Below are 21,107 nucleotides of genomic sequence, written 5' to 3' on the forward strand. Positions count from 1 at the left end.
CACACCCAGGATCAATACTTTGTATCTTTCAGTCCAATCAAGTTAACACTCAGTATTAACCATCATAGTGTGTTTCTATGAGTGCTGACCAGGGAGGTGAGAGCAGAGAGCAGCTGCTGGCCTCAGCTCTCTCCTCTAAGCATCCCTGTGCTCTGTCCTCTACTGCTTCACGCCCCAGCTGCCTCCTTGTATGCTCTGTGCATGGTTTCTACTCTTCCCCACTCTGCCCTGCCTTGACCCTTCTTGGCCTTTTCCAACCTCATGACCTCAGCTCTACCTGCCAACAACTCCAGCTCTGACATCTTCTAGGTGAAGGTAACAGGAGAGGGAATCTGATGGGCTCTGGTCACCTTTCCCTGCCAGGCCTCAGTCTGGACAGATTCATGGATTGACTGTGCTTGAGCCAGGTGCCCTCGTCTGGGCCCATTGGTTTTCTCAGAAGAGGGAGGGGAACAGAGCCACTTGGTCAAATGCAGACCCCTAAGCAGCAGGGGCTGCAGAAGTGCAGTTTCTCTTGAAAACATCCTGGGCTCAGTCTGTTGAAAACACTCTTGCTTCATCTCCTAGTACCCAAGCTGGGTAATGTCAGATAATCTGACTGACTCCTGGCCCACCCCAGTCCTTGTGAGAGGAAGACTGGACTGGTAGGTACTGGACTCCTGCAGGGGCATCATCTATCAGATTTTGTAACTCCATGAAAGGCACACTTGTGGACATTTCTGTCGTTGGAACCATCCCAGCTCTAAGGCTTAGCTGGTGAAAGGGGTGTAGGAGACACCGGCAGCATTCTCCACTACCCAGCCATAGTGTGGTAGATGACTCCACAGGGGTTAATTGGTTTCTGGCTGATGAAATCACAGCAGAGTTATCCATTGTTGAAGCTCTTCAACAGCATAACAGTTATTACTCCCTGGGCACTTCCCCATTCCCTTCTGAGCCATTTCATTTTCTCGGTCTTGTCGGAAATGAGCATTTGCATCAACATGTCGGTGCCCCCTTGTAATAATGCAATAATATTATTGTTTTCACATGACTGTTAGGAGCAGTGCTGCAGAGGCTGCCGCACAGGCCTACCCACTCACTGGCCAAGCCCTGTCTGGGGCCCAGGGCCTCACTTAGTGGTATGCCTGAGTGGAGAGGCCATCCTACCACCATGGACCTCTCCAGTGGCTGGCAGGCGACCTCCCCACCGGCATGGGTGCTTCCATCCCCACGACCAGGCCCTAAGCATCTAGATCTCAACCCATGCCCTTCTGTTGAGCCTGGACAAAGCATATAGTGGGTAGAAGACTGGAAAGAAGGCGGTCTCTTCCACACTGTTCAAGCACATTCTGGCCATTAGTGGAAGCTCAAGGGCTCCTGCAGTCCATTTCTGGAGTGGGGCACTGCAGCTTCTAGCCCCTGGAGATAAGACTAAGGATCCAGGTCGGACTTAGAGCCTAGGGACAAAAGTAGAAGGACTCCTGTACTATATCTGGGTTGCAGGGACCTACAGAAAGCTCTGGCTACCAGCCAAGTGTGGTAGGTGTGGTCTGCTCGCTGGCCTTGTCCCCTGTGCATAGACAGACACCTCAGAGGAGGGCGTCCTGCTGTAGGAGCCGGATTGCCACAGATAAAGAAGCCCAATATCCTGGCTCCTGCATCCCATGCCTTTCTCTCCTCCTTCTCCCTCTCCTCCCCCTCTTCTCCCTCCTCCTTCTCTCCCCCTTTCCTCTCCTCCCTCCCTTCTCCCTCCTCCTCCCTCCCTCCTCCTCCCCATACTCCTCTTCCTACCCCTCCTTTTGTCCCCCTCCTCCCCCTCCTTCTCCTCCCTCTTCTCTCTTTCTCTGTATCTTTCCACATTACGGATAGTTAGCAACCACTTCTTGCCCCACCTCCCTTCTCCTGGCTTGGACAGAGTTAAAAACTAGATTACTTTTCCCATTTCTTGGACCGGTATCTTCCATTCTTATTCCTTCCCACTAGAAGGACATTAGTCCTGGGACAATCTCTTAGAAACTACCATCCCCTCAAATCATGCCCTTATGAAATTCAATGCCTGACCTTCAAATAATGACCTGCACTTTCCCTGATTTTCCTCATACAGAAGTGAAATAGGTACTAAGAGATGGCTGGAGAGAATGCTGTTGTTATAAATTGCCAACCTGAAATGAGGCCATCTAGGTAGCTTCTCTAAAACTGTGAGGCAGAGGGGAGTGAAGGGGCCTGAGCATCCAGGGGCGCTATTCCCAGACATGCAGCCTTACTGTCAAGCAGTCGCTCTCTGTCTAGCCACATGGGAGGCACATTGGAGGGTTCATACAACTCTGCCAGTACTTAATAAAGCAGCCAGTGTCGAGGGCTAGTGGCTGGAAGTACACCGCGGCTCTGTGGTGGTATTTTTTTAGCCCAGCCCTCTGCTCTTTCACATCAGACTAACAGAGACGGGAAGGTCACAGTGCTCTGCAGGGGAGCCATCTCCAAGGACAGGAGCTAGTCAAGGACACTTGGGCCAGGTAATCTGTTACCTCTGAGCAGCACATAACAGTGACTAATCACCTCTATGGTTATGGATACATTTATAAATTCGATATTAACACCCAATACATTATTTATGACCCCAAATATGAATAATTCAGTGTGTCCACATTTAGCAGGTTTCTGCTTAAAAACCAGCTTTGCTTTGGGTCTTGGCTCATGACATTGATCCAGAAAAAAAGGACTAGGAAAGAAACAGCCTAGCTCATGTTCGGTGTGCAGGGAGGCTGGGGCTCACCATGGGGAGTGTTTTCAGCCCAGACTCGCGCTGACATAGGGAATTAACTTAGCACCTCCCCAACCTTCCTTCAGCTTATTCATCCACATAATGAAGATAGTTGGGCTAGATGATCTCTCAGGCTCATTTCAGCCTTAAGATTCTAAGAAGGAGGAGAAAATAAAACTAATGAAAGTAGCAGAAAAAATGTAATACCCATGCTCCAGAAATGGTTGCACTTCACTGCCTCAATCTTGCCAGTTGTCCGAGGGATGAGGCTGGGCTGCTTGATGGCCTAGTTTCCTGGGCGTCTACATGCTTCCATCACCTAGCAATAGGTCCCACCTGCCTGTAAGCTGCTTGAGGTAGGGACTTACGTATCTTTGGGTTTACTGCAGCACTGAGCACAGTGACCAGCATTTAGTAGGTCCTTCTCTATGAATGTTAAGTGAAATAACTAATGAGGCAGATGTGAGGTGGACGTAATTCCTACCCCTTTGCCAGTTTAGTCCATCTCCGTAATGGGGAAGGAGAAAAGTGCCCAGTGTGGTCTTCCCAGAAGTTCAGAACTCTGTTTTTCACTCCAATAGGGCCACTCCATTCCTTTTTAGCCCAGCAAACTTATGGGAAAAAAATATTGACTGTGAAGCTCTCCAAAACTCGTTCATCTTTTGCCTTTGGTTGAAGTTGAGCTGATCTCCGCTCTTCCTAAGAGTTAATCTTCTGTTCTTTGGCTATTGAAACAGTGGCCTGGGTAGCAGCAGGAACCTACCAGTGTGTGGCCTTGGGCAGGTCAGTTCCCTAAGCCTCAGTTTGCTTATCTGCAAAATGAAAGGTTCAGACTCAGATATTTATAGGGGAATTTCCAATCCAAAATTCATTATAAAAAGTGGGTGGGGAGAGAGGCAATGGGACCTGCCTTGCATAACCCAGGGTTTAGTGGCACTCAGATAGTCAAAAGTAGAATTGTCCGTAATGGTTTAAATGATAGAAGCACCATGATATGACCCCCAGACTCAGTGAGCCAATTGCTCTGTTCCAGGGCCAGACCCCAGCAGCCAGCAGCCTCAGATTTGGGCTGATCATCTGTGAACCCAGCAAGTGGCTGCTAAATCACACCTGCTCCTATAAAAATAACTCCAGGTGCACTCCTGTGGGAGAAGGGGAGGGAGGCTGAAAGGCTCCCTTTGGATGATATGTAAGCTCTAGGAAAGAGACATTAGGAGTGATGGGAGTTAAAGCTGGAAGTCTCCTGGTCCAGCCATATGTTCCCAAGTGCACCTGTTCATGTAGGAGAAATGGGGAATTTTTCTATTTTAAAAGATATGAGCCAATGGAGGCTCAATTACCTCTTTTGAGAGCCTGTTCTGCATTGTGATCATGGGCACAGTTTTCTCCAAATTGAACTCTCTCTTCATGAGGCCCATTTCTTCCTCTTTAATCTTCTGAGTTGATAGAGAGGCACTGGCTATGGCTAGAAACTGAATTTAGATTTCCCCATTTCACTTTCCTGCTCTTATTTACCAGCCTTCCTAATAGGGTCTCCTCTTTCTCCAATAGAAAATACCCTTGTAAGCTTAAGGCTAGAAGCCATTCCTCTATTTTCCATGTCTCCTCTCAGGATTGTTGCAGGTGCTGCACCTTCTTCTCAAAATACAGTGACCCAAGATTAAGTGTACTCAACCCCTCCAACAGTATAGGTATGTTTTCTGTCACCCTGCCCCAAATTTCATGTTTGCTTTTACATAACTCTACTTCTAATTTAATTCAACTGCTGTTTCACTGTGATTCTCAGATCGTTTTCTCCCCAGAAATGCCTGTTTTTGTTGTGTGACACTGAGCTCATTTACATGCATACGATGACACTGAGAAATAGCAAACAATGATGACTGTGATGATGATAATGCAAATGAAAAGGAGATGATGATGACATAGTGTTGGGAAGAGTGAATAGTGTTCTTGGAATGCACTAATCCCAGAAAGCATATCATTTCATAGGAATGTACTTCAATATGTGTTTCTAAAAGATAAAGACTTTATTTTAATATAAGCACAATATAATTATTACATCTAAAAAATTCTTCAATATCATCAAATTTCCAATCAGTATCCAATTGTCTCATAAATATTTTTCATAGTTGGTTTGTTCAAACCAGGATACAAACTAGATTGATGGGTCTCTTAAATAGTTTTCTCCTCCTTTTTTTTCCTTGCAATTTTGTTGTTGTTGAAGAAACTACGTCATCTGTCCTATAGAATTTGCCAAGTTTGGATTTTGCTGATTGCATCTCAAGAACATTTAATGTGTGCCTCTGCTCCCTGTAGTTTGTATAAACTGCAGTTCAATCTAGAGCTTCATCAGATTTGGGTTTAATGTTTTTTGCAAGACTGCTTTGTAGGTGGAGTTGGGCATTTCCATCAGGGGGTTCATAATGCCTAATGGCCTCTCTCCATGAGGTCAGCAGATGCTAATGGTCATCTTCCAGACACAATGCTCTGTTGCTTGACCTGGATTACCATAGGAATGCAGATGGTTGCTTTGGAGTTATTTGACAACCTGAATGTGTATGTCTCATGAAATTTCTTGTGTGTGTTATATCACAGTTTTAAAATGTTTAAAAGAAAGAATATGGGCATGTTAATAGGTGGCAGGAAGCCCCAAGGGCTGTCTGCAGGGCAGTCATATCCATGAGATAAAGCAGAGTGCCTCACAGATTAAAGGTAGGCCTTAGCAGCTGACATCCTAATTTCTGAAACCAAGAGGCCAATTAAGCTGCTGGTTCTATTGAGGCAAATGCCCATGGGCCTATGCTTTGGGGTGCTTTCTCCCTAGAGTAGATTATGCTTCTGCCTCCCACAAGGACCATTTAGAGGATTTCAAGCAACCCTAATCAAGAGATCTGTGAAAGAGGCTTCTCTGCCGGTGTTTATACTAAACAAGAGGGTATTCTTAAGTGGCTGTTTCCAGCAGCTAATCAGGTAGGAGTGAGCCTCAGCCAGGGAAGTTTCCACATTTTGACCAATTAATGTGTGGCCCTAGGGAGACTCCCAGACAGGAGAGAGGGAGGGGTCTTGCGGAGTCAACTACCCTCAGTGCCCTGAAGTATAAAATGGGAGTAATAATAGTACCTATCTCCTAGTGTTGTTTTGATGCTTAAATGAGCCTTTGCTTGCAAATGACCTGGCACACAGTAAGGAACCAATAAATGTTGGCTATTCTTGTTATGCAGTTCCTGAAACCTGTGACATTTGCTTCTACAGCCACAGAATAGCCAGTCTTGACGTAGAGTGTTAAGAAATATCAATTGATGAAGACAGTATTTTAAAAATGCCACTTTCTTAGATCTATGAAGGGACTTGGCTATGACATTAATGTGAGTCAAGTGATTTCTTTCCTTTTCCTTTTTCTAGTAAGGAGATTTTGTGTATTCGGGAAACCAGTGAACTTTCTGAGAGTCAAAGCAGGACATAAATTATGATGATAACACTGATTGCCAGCCTGTGCCTTTGACCCTTAGCCAGAACCCTGCCAATGCCCCGATGGGAATTGTAAAGTCATTAGAAACAAAGATATAATTAACATCCAAAACAGGCAGGCAGACAAGTTGTCAAACTTTGTGATCTCCAAATGACCGCAAGGCTAAAATCACTAAAGAGAAAATTAAAACACAAAAGCCAAATGTGCCTGACTTTGTCCTTTACTTTGGTTTAAGGAGGGCCTGGCTTGAAGCTCACTGATGGAGATGGGACGGCATGATGGGCTGAGGGCATCTCTAAAATTAGCTTACTCTTTCAGTTTAGAAGTGATTTCCAAATGAGGAATTTTCCAGGACTCTTAACACTGCTATATAGGCAATGATCCATCCAATAAACATGTATTGAACATGCACGGTATAGACGTAGTGTGAGATCCTGAAGAGCCAATAATAAGCAAGATAGACTTGAGCCTGGCCTTAGGAGACTTACATTCTAGTGGTAGAGACAAATAAATGAGCAATTACAACAGGAGGAGAAGTCATGTAACTCAAAGACAGCCCAGTCTAACAATATCCAAAAAGTAGTTCCTGGGTCACCAAAGATTCACGAGAATGGATACCATTTCTGCTCCTAACTGCTGTTGTCTTCCTCTAGTTTCTCATCACTTTGTACCTAGACTCTTCTCCCTAATAGTAGAGTCTCCCTAACAGTAGAGTCCTCTTCCCAGAAGACCACTTTTATCAAGTCAGATATCTGCTCAAAAATATCTGGGGACTTTCCACACTGACAAGGTTATGTGTAAATTCTTTAGGCTGGGTCTTGAAACTTGAGTACAGTTTTACAAGTAGATAAGGGAGGTGGGGTTACGGGAGTAGATTCATTGCAAATGGTTGGAGCAGGGAGTACGTGGGGAAGGAACATTACCAAATGAGACAGATGGAGTCAGTGACCTTCTTTTCCATTACGTCTTTTCTTGGTGAGCTGTTGGCATCTTCTGGGCTTCTGCACCTGCCCCAAAAGTCTGAAGGGACTAGGGCTGCATTGTGATATCCCAGAACTAAGATTGGTTGGTTGCTCCTTCATGTCGATACTCACAACTCAGATGAATATCAGAATTCATCTGCATGTCAGACATGACAGAGCCTGCATGTCAGTTGTGAACAATAATGGTGGCCCCGGTTAATGGATGTCATGCAAGGACTGAAGGATGATTAATGCTAAGAAACCAAAGAAAAGAAATTTTAGCCAGAGTAGGTTAAATCTGTCCTAAAAAGGAAATATAACTCCGCAATTACAATGGCTTTTTTATGTTTTATGTAAAATTCTCCAAACTTAAAATATCAACTTTTGGAGCACTTATCACACTGTATTTTAATTACATGTCTCCTTACTGTCTCTCATCTACCAGACTGTGGCATCTTCTTCAGGAACCATCTTTTACTCATTTCCTAAACAAAGCACCTGGCATAAAGTTCAGCACACAATAGACACTCAATAAATGGTAAGTGAATTCTGTCCCCTTGCCTTACAAAGTCATTTCTAAGAACCTGAGGCCATGGTAATTTGTCTTTTCTCTGAAATTTCGGGGTACCAATCTGTCCTATTCATATATTTTCTGAAATTGCCTTCCAACTTTCAAATGAATTCTAAAAGTTCATTGGAATATTCTCTGGTCACAGAAAAAAAATGTTATAAAGGCTGTCATTGCCTATACTAGTCCACAAATCTTATTTTTAAACCATCATATTCAACTCAGCCAACACTTATTAAAAACTTACTATGTGCTGGGTGCTAGAATAGACACTGGAAATAAAACAGCAATTAGGCCCTGTCTTTAAGAAAACTCAAGATCCAGAACAGATAAATGATGATAGCACAGGATGAGGCAGAGGAGGAAATTTTTACCCTGATGGTAGTCACAAAACCTTCCCAGGGAAAGTGACATTTGAGCAAGATTTTAGAGACAGTTTCTCACTCTGTTGCTCAGGCTGGAGTGCAGTGTTGCAATCATAGCTTACTGCAACCTCAAACTCCCAGACTCAAATGAACCTCCCACCTCAGCCTTGTGAGTAGCTGGGACTACAGACATTTGCCACCACACCTAACTTTTAAAAATATTTTTGTAGAGACAGGTCTCACTATGTTGCCAAGGTTGGTCTCGAACTCCTGGGCTCCAGTGATCCCCCAGCCTCAGGCTCCCAAAGCACTAAGACTACAGGTGTGAGCCACCACACCTGGCCCTTGAAAGATTAATTAGAGTTCAGCCAGGCAGCAAGATTGGAAAGGAAGAAACTCTGGCAGAAGCATGAGAGACAGAGAGGCCTGGGGTGCTGCACAGTCTAGATGGCAGAGAAGGGAAGTGTCTGGGGACCAGGGAGCTGAGTGAAGCTTCTGGCCTTAGGTAGAAGGGAGCCAGAGCCTCAGGTTCTGCTCTGTGAGCAATCACAGAGAGACTTCAAGGCATGAAAGACCTTGGACTTTATTCTGTAGGTAATGGAGGCACTTCAGGCAGAGAAACGCTGAGATGAATCCAGTCCAGTTGCAGACCAGAGGGCATGGATTGGGGATGCAGCAGCCAGAGACAGAGTCCAGGCAGAGGACACTGCATAGCCTTGGTGAGACATAGTGAACATCAGAACCAAGGTCATCCAAGCTTTCCTAAGCTTTTCTATTTCCCCCAATTGCCTTTTTCTCCACTTCTGTGCTCTCATATTCTCCAAAAGAATGGGCAGTGGGTCATGGGCTCCAGAAATGTAAGGAGTGTTTGTGTTGAAGTGTAGACGTGGACATTTGCAAGCCTGCTATTTATTAGTGGAGCTCCCTTGAATGCATCTTATCTTCCACTAACACCATAAAGCACTTGAGGGTAAATGTTGCATCTTACAGATCTCTCTACCGCTCTTCCATTCAGCCTCAAGAACAGTGTCCTGCATTGTGAATTCAAATGTATTGATTAATCTATACATTTTGCCTAAAATATATACTTGGGGGGCTGCCAGTATCATGTGAACATTTTGTTTACTCCTGATATGTTGTAGACACACAAACACCAATTAAAATCACACAAGTGAACAATTCTAATCTAAAGATGACATGGCATTAAATCATAGAGTTTAGCCTAGACTGGATGCTGATCCTTACCTTGGTCCTGATTCAATTCCACTGCTCAGCCATGAGCTCAGTTAATTTCCTCAAGATTTAGATGAGGCTCTGGCTCTTCTCTACCTAAGTAGCAGCTCCTGTGAACCCTTAGCATAAGAAACAAGTGATGGGCAAGTTTTGATTAATAACTCATGGCTGACAATCACACAATATTTTTCCTTTTTTGAAATTCAGTGACAATTTCCCAATATATTATCCAGGATTTACAATCACCAGAAATTTGCAAAATAGAAAATCAAATTGAAATTCATTGACTCTGAGAATTTAGGAGCACTTTGGGGTCCTCCAGGGCCCTCAATAAGGGCCCAGTTTTCATTCTTCTGCAGGTGGGTGGGTGGGTGTGGCAAACCTGCACTCCCTGCAGAATCTTGCAATTGAAAGCTCTATGAACCAGGGATTCACTGGGTGTTGGACAGAACTGTTAAAGAGAGTTATCTTGAATTTATTCATTTGACCCACATTTATTGGGTGGTAATGTGTTTTAGGCACCAAAAGGCAAACCAAATAAACAATAAAAAGAATGCTGCCTGAGTCAATCAGACCTGGGTTGACTATGTAGCCAAGTGTTAAGTTGCTTAACCTTTTTGAGCCTTAGTTACTTATCTGCAAAATGTGGACAATAAAATTCTTCTCTGCGTTGTGATCAGAATTAGGAATCATGATATGTAAATGACCTTGCATAGCACCAATATCATAGGTGTTCATATAAACTGAGATCTCCTCTCCTTCCTTGTAAGGATCTTAAAATCTGCAAGTGAATACAAATATCAAATAACTAGAGAATTACCTAAAAGCAGAGTAAAATGTTGCATTAATTTACAGCAAACTGCTCAGCATCAAACAACAGAGCCTGCAGCTGTCTAGAGAGAAATTGCTCAGATATTCAAGGTAATTTTGCAAAAATCCACTCTAAACAAGCGTTGACATAAACTCATCTTTAGCTGAGCTGTAGCTTTGTGGCACTTTAAAAAATCTGTAATATTAAAAGTAAATTAAACAGTGCATATGACTAGGCATTGAACGTGTTTAGGGAATAATTTCACAGTTGACGACTCAAGGCTTCCTGTCTGATGAAAATTCACATTTTCCCATGGGTGGAGGAGCAGAGTTGCAGGAATTGGAGAGGAGAAGACAAGGACACAGGAAGTGTGTGGGGAAGGTGAGAATGTGGGCCAGGGGCTTTGACACATGCCTTCCTTTGAAGACCCTTACATGAGGATAGATGTCATTTTCTGAGCCTTCATTCAGCCAAGTGAACAGATACTCTTGGCTACAGAATCTGGGTCAGGAAATGTGGGTTAGCCTCCTAATTTCATTGCAGTCCTGCAGGGTAACTCATTTGGAGGTACAGGTGGTCATGGCACTCCCCAGGATGCCAGGGACCTTCCTCTTATCCTCCCACTCCACCACCATGTTGCTATCCTCTTCATCACCACCACCCCCTCCCGCCCCTGTTCCCATCACCTCCCCTCTTGTGTCCTTAGGGTCATTACTGTACATATGGTAGGCTTTGGAGTGAATGTCAGAAGACAGAGCTTCTGTTTCTCCACAGAGAGATGAACAATGAGCTACCTCTCCAGCCGCAAGGAGGGTTCAGGTCTGGCCGAGCTTTCCACGTGCTCTTGTCTGTCCATACATAGGATGGGACTTGGCAGAAGCAGAGTCCAGGGCTCTTCTGGGTTATCAGTGAGAGGCTGGCCACTGGACATGGTTCTCGTCCAAGGGGCAGAGTTGAGTCAGGCTGTATGTCAGCCATCCTGAGGAGAGAGCCAGAAACCCAAAGTCAAGATGGAGTGGATCAGAAACCAAATGGGACCAGCTCAGAGCCAGGGGAGGACAGAATGAAACCACAGTTGGTGATGAGAAATGAGCCAAGTCACAGCAGACGGGAGTCATCAACCTAGAGCAGCTTTGACAAATCTCACCAAGTTGCTGTTGACCCAGCTGCAAGGGCTGTCACTCTACTGCCATGCCTGCAGGAGGCAAGCCAAGACAACACAGGCAGTCTGTGTCTGTGGTCAGAGCAAACCCACCTGGCCACAGGAACAAGCTTAACAGTCTTTCTGTGCTTAGGAACTGAGAATTCACAAAGCATTTGACATCCACTATGATACTCAAGCCTTGTGAAAACCTACTGTTCCTATCCATTTTGTAGCCGCAGGATAGTAAAGATAAAGAGACTTGCCTGAGGCCACTCAGCTCTTAAGTTGTGGAGCCTGGTCTTGTCCTATCCCTTCCTATATATCCCACATTGGATCTGTGAGCTTGGTTGTATCCATACCATGTTCCATTCAATCTAGCTTCAGTGGAAAGCTGGAACTATTCATTACCCTTGGTTCACAGGCTGAAGGAGAGTCTTGCTGGGTAGTGATCTAATGACTAGCCATTACCCTATTTCTGATCTCACCTGTCCCACCCAGATCTGGGAGACCACAGTGTCTCTGAGGATAGGATATAGCCCATTCTGGCCACTCATCCTCCACCTGTGCCATGACCTCACTACAGGTGGTGACCCTCATCCTTCCTCCACATATATCCAAACCTCATTTTATTTTCCTCATTTGACTGTGCCTTAACATAGCTGTTCATTTCCTGCTTAATAACACTTGGCTCCGAGAGGAATCGTGGCACGAGTTTTAACAGCACTCCTATTATTGGATAATCACCTGTATGAAGTCTCACCAAATCTAGGTAGCAATCAATCTGTAGTTAATTAATATAAAGCAACCAGTCCCATTAAATCCAAATGTTGCAACTGACACGGTTGGTTGACTAAATATTGGTGCCATTTATAAGTACATGCTTCTTGGATCATCCTGGACTTAAAAATATTTTTCAATAACTAGCTGGTATTTAACAGAAATTAATTGTTGGCCATGCATCATCAATTCCATCTTATAGAATTAAGACCTAGGGCTGCCTTGGAGCAACTGTGTACATAGAGGAGCTTCCTGGGTAGTTCTCTGAGACACATGATGTTCTCACCTTATTCACTGATTGTTACCTCACTTCTACATCTCCCTACCCTACATGGTAATGAGGCTTCTTGTAATCAGGCTGCAACTTTGCAAATTCTTCTTTAATTTGTGTCTTTGGGCTTGGCTCACATTCCAAAACATTTTATTACTTGTTAATGTCACAGTGGGCGTGGAGGCTCACAGAGTAAGAGAACTGGAATCAAGAGAGAAGAGTGGGAGTAAAGCGCTGGTGTAACTCTGAATGAGGCATCCCTGAGTTCATCTTGCAGTGTCAGGACCTTCATTTAAAGAACAGCAATAAAAACATTTGCCACCAACCTGCCCCATCTGTACTATTCAGGATTCCTTTATGTGACAGAAGTGACAGAAATCCACTCAAAAAAATAATAATAGAAGCAAATAAATGACATTTATTGCCTCCTATCAGTGAGTCAAGGGAATTCAGGCATGATTGGACCCATGGATTCAAACAATATCTTTAGGACTTTCTTGCTACATCTCTTTGTCAGTTTCCTTGGGCTGCTGTAACAAAGGACTACAAACTTGGGATACTTTAAAACAATAGAAATTTTTGCACAACAATGTAATTGTACTTAATGCCACTGAACTGTACATATGAAAAGAGTCGAAATGGTAAATTTTGTGTTACATATGTTTTATAGTAATTTTTTTTTTTTTTTTTTTTTGAGACGGAGTCTTGCTCTGTCGCCCCCCAGGCTGGAGTGCAGTGGCCGGATCTCAGCTCACTGCAAGCTCCGCCTTCCGGGTTTACGCCATTCTCCTGCCTCAGCCTCCGGAGTAGCTGGGACTACAGGCGCCCGCCACCTCGCCCGGCTAGTTTTTTGTATTTTTAGTAGAGACAGGGTTTCACCGTGTTAGCCAGGATGGTCTCGATCTCCTGACCTCGTGATCCGCCCGTCTCGGCCTCCCAAAGTGCTGGGATTACAGGCTTGAGCCACCGCGCCCGGCCGTTTTATAGTAATTTTAAACATAGAAACAACAACAAAACCCAGACATTTATTCTCACAATTCTGGAGGCTAGAAGCCTAAAATCAAGGTGTCAGTAGAGCCACACTTTCTCTGGAGGCTCCAGGGGAGGATCCTTCCCAGCCTCTTCCTAAATTCAGGCTGTTGCCAGCATTCTTTGGCTTCCCTTGGCTTGTTGAGGCATTGCTCCAACACTCTATTTCCAAATAAGTTTGTGTTCTGAGGTTCCAGGTGGACATGGATGTGTGTGTGTTTGTGTGTGTGTGTGTGTGTGTGTGTGTGTGACCATTCAACTAGGTACAATCTCTTAGCTCCTTTTGCTTGTTCAGCTCTTTTTCATTCAGGCTTCCGGTAAGTGGTAGCAATATAACTTCAGGAAACCCTAGCAATTTCCCAGAAAAGAGGTGAAAGCCCCTCCCCAAACAACTGGATTCTGAGTGGGCTGTGCTTGGATCAATCCACCCCTGGACCAATCACCCATCCTATCTGAGCCTGCAGAGTCAGGCCATGTCTGGAGCAGGGATGGCAGAGCTAGGTGACTGGCACACACCAGAATTCCATGGAGATACCGGACAGACACAGAGAGCAGGTATCTCCACAACATTTCTCTAGCTTTCCATAAATATAACTACGTTTCTATTATCAAAGAAAAGAAATACGTTTCTATTATTAAAGAAAATAACACTTTTTAAGGTGCTGTTTCCACCTACAGAAACTTGATCATCCAAACATGATGGCTTTGATTTTGAAGACATTAAATTAGGAGCTCCTTCGGGCTAGGAATTAATGTTATATATATATATATAATGTATATATTAGAAGAAAGTGCATTCAAATAGGGTTTATAGGAAGACTATACTTAAGAATCCCAACTCCTTTTTATTCACATATCTAAGTCAGAAATGTAGGGGACAAGACCCTTAGATGACACAAAAAGGTGATGTGTGTCACATTCAGGTGTATTTAGAACTATGGGGTATTCTGAGTAATTTGTTAAAGGAAGACCTAAAGTGTATTTCAAAGTCCACCCCGCTCCCACCACCAACCCTGGCTGAATTTCATTTTGTAGCTCTTTTCTGTTCTCATTAAGGTGTCATGTTTGTCAGTGGAAGTGCCACCTTCAAACCCAGACTTGCAGAATGAACTCTCAGTCACAGATTATTGGGTCTGTCCAACATCTTTGCCTTTCTCTCTTATTTCTGACATATAAATAGGGCAAGAACTATCATTCCCCTTTCCCTGAAGGGCAAGGTCAAAGACTTCTTTGAAAAGATTCTGACATCCTGGGTGGGGAAAGCAAAATAGATTTCATCCTCTCCAGGGTATGACATTTTGGGGCAGAGACTAGCAATGTTCTCTGGCAACTTGCACCTTAAATGGCTTTTCTAAATGTTTGCTTATCTCAGCAAGAAGATTTACTAGACAGACATGCCTGCTGTCATTTCATTAATTTGCTTAGTCAGCAAATGGGTATGCCGGCCCATCAGTAACATTGGGCAGAACTTGAGCTTTCTCTGTGGGGCTGCATTTGCCTGGCCCTGCTTATGCATCAGTTAACAACCTGCTTTTCTGGAACTCTGACAGTGTGAATGATGGTTTAGACTTAAGCACCACACAAACACTTAGAGAAGCTGTTCCCTGCCTCTGCCTGACCTCACATCATAGGAAAAAGGACTACGAAATAGCCTTTTCTTGTCTCATCTGAGTTGGCAGCAGTTTTGATGCGTCCCAAACTAATTTAGTTGCAAGATCCTCAGCAGTAACTAAGCACCCAGCAGGCACATTCCATTCATCAGTCACCAACCCAGATGGTGTCAAAGTGTGCTGCCTGAGACACCTGGAGAGAGAGAACAGTTCCATGAATCAGAGACGGAAGTCTGAAAGCAAGAGAAGGGTAAGGAGGCTGAAGGATCAGGGAAGAAATAAATAATAAATAATAAAAATAACTAATACAGCCAAACGAGAGAAGGAAGGATCAAAAGCCTCTGGCAATGCAGGTAATCTAGTGACCAACTCATCCTGGTTTGCCCAAGACTTTCCCAGTTTTGAAACTGGAAGTCCCATGTCCCGGGAACCCTCCTTAGTCCTGGGCAAACCAGAATGGTTGATCGCCGTAGGTAGTCCAAGGTGGGCTTTCATAATGCAAGGCAGGTGGGGAAGAATCTGAAGAGCAACCTGACATCACGTTGGGGCCGATTACGTTTAAAATTTGAAAACGCCTCTTTTGACTCTGCCACCCTGGTCCCAGGAAGCAGATCCCACAGCATGCCACAGATGCGGCCCAGGCTGCTCAGCTTTGAAGGCTGTCACAGTCTCACTCGTCGTACTTCTCCGAAGTGCCATTAAAGCGAACGTTTTGTTTTCACAGATCAAGCTCCCAGCGTACTCCAAAGGTTGACCAACATGTATCTCTGACTGACTGGACTAGAACTTTTTATAGGCAGTTCTTCCTAGCTGTTCATTCTTGGATTATATAGAAATCTAGTTGACAAAGTGGTGCCCCTAATTGAATGAGGCCATGAGGCTAACACTAAAAGCAAATCACAAAATTACAGTAGGAGTCTGAATCAGAAATCTCACCCTAGAGTCAACACAGGCTCACCTGCAAGGGAGAGTGTGGCCTTCAAAGTTTCTCAGGCACAGACACTCACTGTCCCAGGAGGTTGTCCTGCCCATCCCAAAGCTAAAGTGCTTTAGCACTTTCTCGTTTATCACTCATGTCTGTCTTGAGCCTCAGACTGTCCTGCTGCTGGCCTTGGCATTGCCCTTACTGGAGTGGGCATCTCATGTTATAATCATGCCTTCCATTCTGTCTGCTGCCATGCTTCGGGACCTCGCCCACTCCTCCCTGCCCACTGGTCCTTGGCCTTGGCTTTCCGGCTAGGCACTGGCAGCCTACCTTGGCTCCGGCAGGACTCAGCCCAGATTACACAAAGGGTATCTATTTTTCCAGCTAAGAAATTCTCCTGTGGTTGGTTTCCCCATGCTGCTTGCTACCCATCTTGCAAAAGTGGAATAATCAAGATGCTGTTTCAGGAGAAGGCAACACCTAGGCCCTAGTTTTTCTACAATGCCCATTTCTCAATACCAAATAGCTTCACACAAACGTTAACTTACTTTTTAAAATATTTATTAAGAAATTAGCACATGCCAGGCCCTAATGCAGGCATTTAGAACACAAGAGAGGACAAAACAGGCAAGAGTGAAATGGCCTTTGCCGGTGCAGTTTATGTCCTGGAGAGGCAGAGAGAGATGATAAGAGTATAAAAACTGACTAATAACACTTAAGAAAGTAATAAGCACTGTGAAGACAACGAAAAGAGGGTGCAGCCTTCCTGCAGAGGGTGCTTTCCCCTTATGGACCTTCCCACCCAGAGTGCAGTCTAACAACTCCTCCAAGAGCTCTGCACTGCCTCCTGCTGGCCAAGGTCAGCAGAACATGCTGTACTCTCCCCAGGTTGCTTCCATCTCTCCATGAGTAACTGCTTCGGTTTTCGCCTCTATCCCTCCCCGTCTTGCCATTTGTGGAACACACAGTCTTAGTACTTTTCAAGGAGATGGAGGCTTTAGGAACGGAGGTTTTCTTGGTAAAATCCCTTCTTGAGATGTTCTCTGTCAAAACAGAAAATGTCTTCTGCAAGGTTATGCAGCTTGGCAGTTATGAGCATGGGCTTTAGCATCAGCCAACCTGAGTTCTTTTCCTTCACCCCCATCTGTCTTGCTAACTGGTATTGGTTCTTCAAAGCCTGATGCAAGTGTCTCCCCCTGAGAAAGCATTTCCTGTTCCCCTGCAATATGGGTACCCAGCAGTGTCAGCTTATAAATGCCACGTGGGCATGGTCAAGTCTTATTAATTTGATAGTGAATCACAGCATCTGAGGCATTGATGGGATTCAATAAACATTACTGAGTGCATGCATGAATAAATGAATAAGTCTGGAGCTCAGCAGGCCAGCCTGGATCTGATAAACTTGGTCCCCTAGCTAACTGCATAACCCAGGTGTCTACAATGAAAGGCACAGTAAACTTGTTTTCCCTCAAATCACATTATGCACAATGGAAAAGTTGGGAAGGCATCTCTTGGGTGGTTCAGATTGGCTCTCCCCAAAGCAAGATGCACAACTGTTCTTGTCAAAGCCACACAACGACCTCCTCGGTGGACTTCTTTGACGCATCCATTGATCTTTGAGAAAAGTATAATTGAACAAAAGTGCTTCTTCCAGCTTCTTGTCTTGTTCCCTGAATTCCCTCTATGTGTTTCCAGCTGTAATGTGAAATTCAACTGTGTGTCAACCCCGATGATGGTGAACTCCCTAGCTCAGACACTGGCTTGTTTGGAAAGCCAAACAAAGTGTGAAAACAGTTTTCCCTGGACAAGGTGCTAATCTCTGACAGATTGGAATGAAAAGTTATCCCAGCAGCTCAGACCACCCCCTGGCTGTGCTGGAGTGAAGGTATCAGTGAAAGCTAACCCCTAGGAGCCCTCTTTGGCATCTTCTATGATCTCTGCCTGCTGAGCAGAGGGGGCTTAGTTGTTTGAGGAATAATGGAAATGTCATAGAGTCGCTCTGCGGCTAAATGCTATGTTGTGGATAGTAAGCAATCAGCACAAATCCCTGATATTGAAGGATGGATCACGATACCCTTCTAGAAACTTCCCATCCATTATTTTGGCCTGGCAACACTAAGGGAAGGTCATCATCAAGGTTCCAGTTTGCTGAAGTGTAACTTCTCTGTTGATTTTCTGCTGAACCCTCATTGTGGTTGAGAGCAGATGGCTCCAATATGACACAGCACTGGACTAGACGGACAGCTAGGGCAAGTCAATGATTATAAGAGTCTCCATTGCTAATAGAGGCCACAGGAAATTGTGTGTGAACATGCTTTGGAAACTGTAAAGCACTGTACAAATACGAGAAGTTATTATTATGGACCACCCATAAATTACTAATTTTGAAGAAAACTATGCTGAATATCATTTAATATCCTTTTAACGTCTCAGAAAGCATTTTAAAACCTCCCAGTGCTTTGGTGGTATAATTCTGAACTTCCCTTGTTACAGTAGGCAGAGTTCGCAAGCTCCTAAACTTAGATGACTTCGGTACTGTTTTCAGGGGAGCAAGACAGTTTAAAGATGATCACGGTAGATCTCACCACAAGATGGCACTATTTATGACATTTATTTGCCTTGATTAAAACCGACCTGACATTTGAGGGGTCCAGGTCAAGAGGGAAAAAGAAGGCCTAAATACCACGTTTAATTATTTAAAAGTTAAGTCAATCTAACACACAAATTAAACAAAATATGTTTCCTTAATATACCTTCCTAATGAATTGGAAGGCGAGGTACAAACTGCAAAAGCTGAGGCTCATGTTGCAGGCAGAACAGGATGGCTGAGGGAGGGTCAGCATCCAGCACCCTCGTCAGCCCATCGTGCACTGTGATGGCCTTGCACACGTGCCTCTGAACCCCATCCACATCCCTGTGCCCCTCAGCCTTGGGCCATCCTTGGAGGCCAGACCAGGGGAAAGGTCCTACATGATCTGGAAGTATGCTCAGGATTGCCTGCGCAGGCACTTGTGAGGGGAAGTCACCTAGAGCAAGGAGAGACCCTTTACTTTTCTATAAAGGGTCAGATGGTAACTATTTTAGGCTTCGTGAGCAATGCGGTTTCTGTCACCCCTATTCAACTTTGTCACCGTATCACAAAAGCAGCCATAGACAATACATAAAATGAACAGGTGTGGCTGTGTTCCAATAAAACTTTAGGTACAAACACATGGATTCGGACCACAGGCCATGGTTTGTAGGCATGTAGTCTAAAAGCTGGGGCTAAGGCTGCCAAATAAAATACAGGACACAGAGTTAAACTTGAATTCCACATAAACTGAATACTTGTATAAGTAGGTCCCAAATATTGCATGGGGCATACTCATACTAAGAAAAAAAATGGTTTATCTGAAATTCAAATTTAACTGTCCATCATGTAGTTTTATTCGCTAAATCCGTCCATGCTAGCTGGGGTGGGAGCAGAGGGTAGGACTGTCCCATTGGCCCTGGGCACTCCTTACCCATGGGGAGGGCCACAAGCTGAGGGAGGCCAGAGCGGGGCCTCTAAAGCACAGGCTGTAAGGTCAGGGCTACATTGCCCAGGGCCTGAGGACACTTATGGTTTTTAAATGACAATTACATGCTCTCAAATAATAAATAGAATATTATATTTCCAATGTATATAGTTGATTTTCTGGAGTCTGGGCATTTATATAGTCAACAAATATTTGTCAAGTTCCTGTATGTGCTGGCACTGAAGGATACAAAATGGTGCCAGAAAAAAAGGAAAAAAGGCATAATCCCTGTCTCCATGGGGCTTATGCAGGGGAGGCAGACATCGCACCAATGCGCAACTTCACACATAAATAATCGTTACAAAGCAGAGGGGCATGAAGAAAAGGAGAGTAACAGCAGAGAAAAATCAATCGAGGGGCAAGGAGGCAGACTGAGAAGTGAGGTTTGAGCTGAGATGCAAAGGAGCACTAGGAGGTGCCAGGTGAAGCAGAGAGGAGAGGAACTGGGGCAGGAGAGGGGCGGGCGGTGAGTAGGAGGGGGCTCGGCCGGGCCTGTGAGCAGCTCCCATTCATTTCAAATGCAGCAGGAAGCTCCCACAGGGTTTTTAAAGGGAGGGAATATGATCCAATTCTCATTTTAAAAGTTCACACTTGCTGATTCTTCCTGCAGAGTGGATGGGGCAAGAGGAAGAGGAAGAGAGAGGAGTCTTCGGAAGGCAGTGCAGTCATTCTGGGAACAGGGAATGGTGAGAAGAGCACAGCTTGGAGAAGCATGTGCAAGGGCTAGGGGATGAGGCGGGGACAAGAGATAGGGGTGTCCGGACCAGCGCCGGGGTTTCTGGCTTTGCTGAGCAGAGAAAATATGAAGGAGATGCAGGCTTGGGGAGAAGATGGACATTTCAGTTGTTGATGTGTTAAGTGGGAGGTGCTGTTTATACCACTGAGTGGACATCTCAAGGAAGCAAGGAGATACACAGTTGGCCCTCCATATCCACAGGTTCCATACCTATGAATTCAGCCAACCTCAGATGACACAAATAAAAAACAATACAACAACTATTTACATAGTAGCATTTACATTGTATTAGGTATTGTAAGTAATCTAGAGATGATTTAAAGTATATGGGAGGATGTATACAGCTTGTATGCAAATACGATGCCATTTTGTATAGGGGACTTGTGCATTCGCAGGTTTTAGTACTCACGAGGGTCCTAGAACCAGGAGATATGACTGTACTTGTCATATCTGCAGCTCAGAAGAGAGGCCAGGGCTACAAATGGAAGGCAGCAGGTGGTCGAAGTCCTGTGGGAGGTATTTGTAGCCATGAGAGTAGCTGGGACCTTCGTGGTAAAAAGAGAAAGGGGTCTGAGGTGGACCCCTGAGGCCCTTCAATGTTAGAAGAGGAGACAGCAAAGAAGGAAAACAAGCAAGAGCAGTGCTGTGCAAGCCAAAAGATGGGAATGCGTTAAAAAGTTCTAGTTCTGACAATTACCAAATACATCCTTTTTCCTTGAGAGCTTGTAAGGCCCCTCCTCGTCACAGCCTCTCTTACCTTATCTTATTGCTATAATATGATGATAGAAAGATAAAGCAGATGAGCGAAAGATAAAAACACATCCATCAACAGCCATTACAGTCACTCTCATTAGTATTCACATACTCAGTGTCAAAGGAGTAAGTAAAAAGATGAATGGGTGACTTT

General features: G+C 44.6%; 1 long non-coding RNA gene across 1 annotated transcript in view; it reads left to right on the forward strand.

Annotated features, from left to right (window-relative positions):
- Nucleotides 1-20,556, forward strand: part of LOC105517260 — a 32,129-nt gene extending 11,573 nt beyond the window's left edge. The window contains exon 3 of the long non-coding RNA XR_001002644.1: nt 20,075-20,556. This is a non-coding gene — a long non-coding RNA (uncharacterized LOC105517260). The remainder of the gene's footprint in view (nt 1-20,074) is intronic.
- Nucleotides 20,557-21,107: the final 551 nt, after the last annotated feature.

This window comes from Colobus angolensis, unplaced genomic scaffold (genome assembly GCF_000951035.1).
Source record: "Colobus angolensis palliatus isolate OR3802 unplaced genomic scaffold, Cang.pa_1.0 Scaffold3, whole genome shotgun sequence".
Taxonomy (NCBI): domain Eukaryota; kingdom Metazoa; phylum Chordata; class Mammalia; order Primates; family Cercopithecidae; genus Colobus; species Colobus angolensis.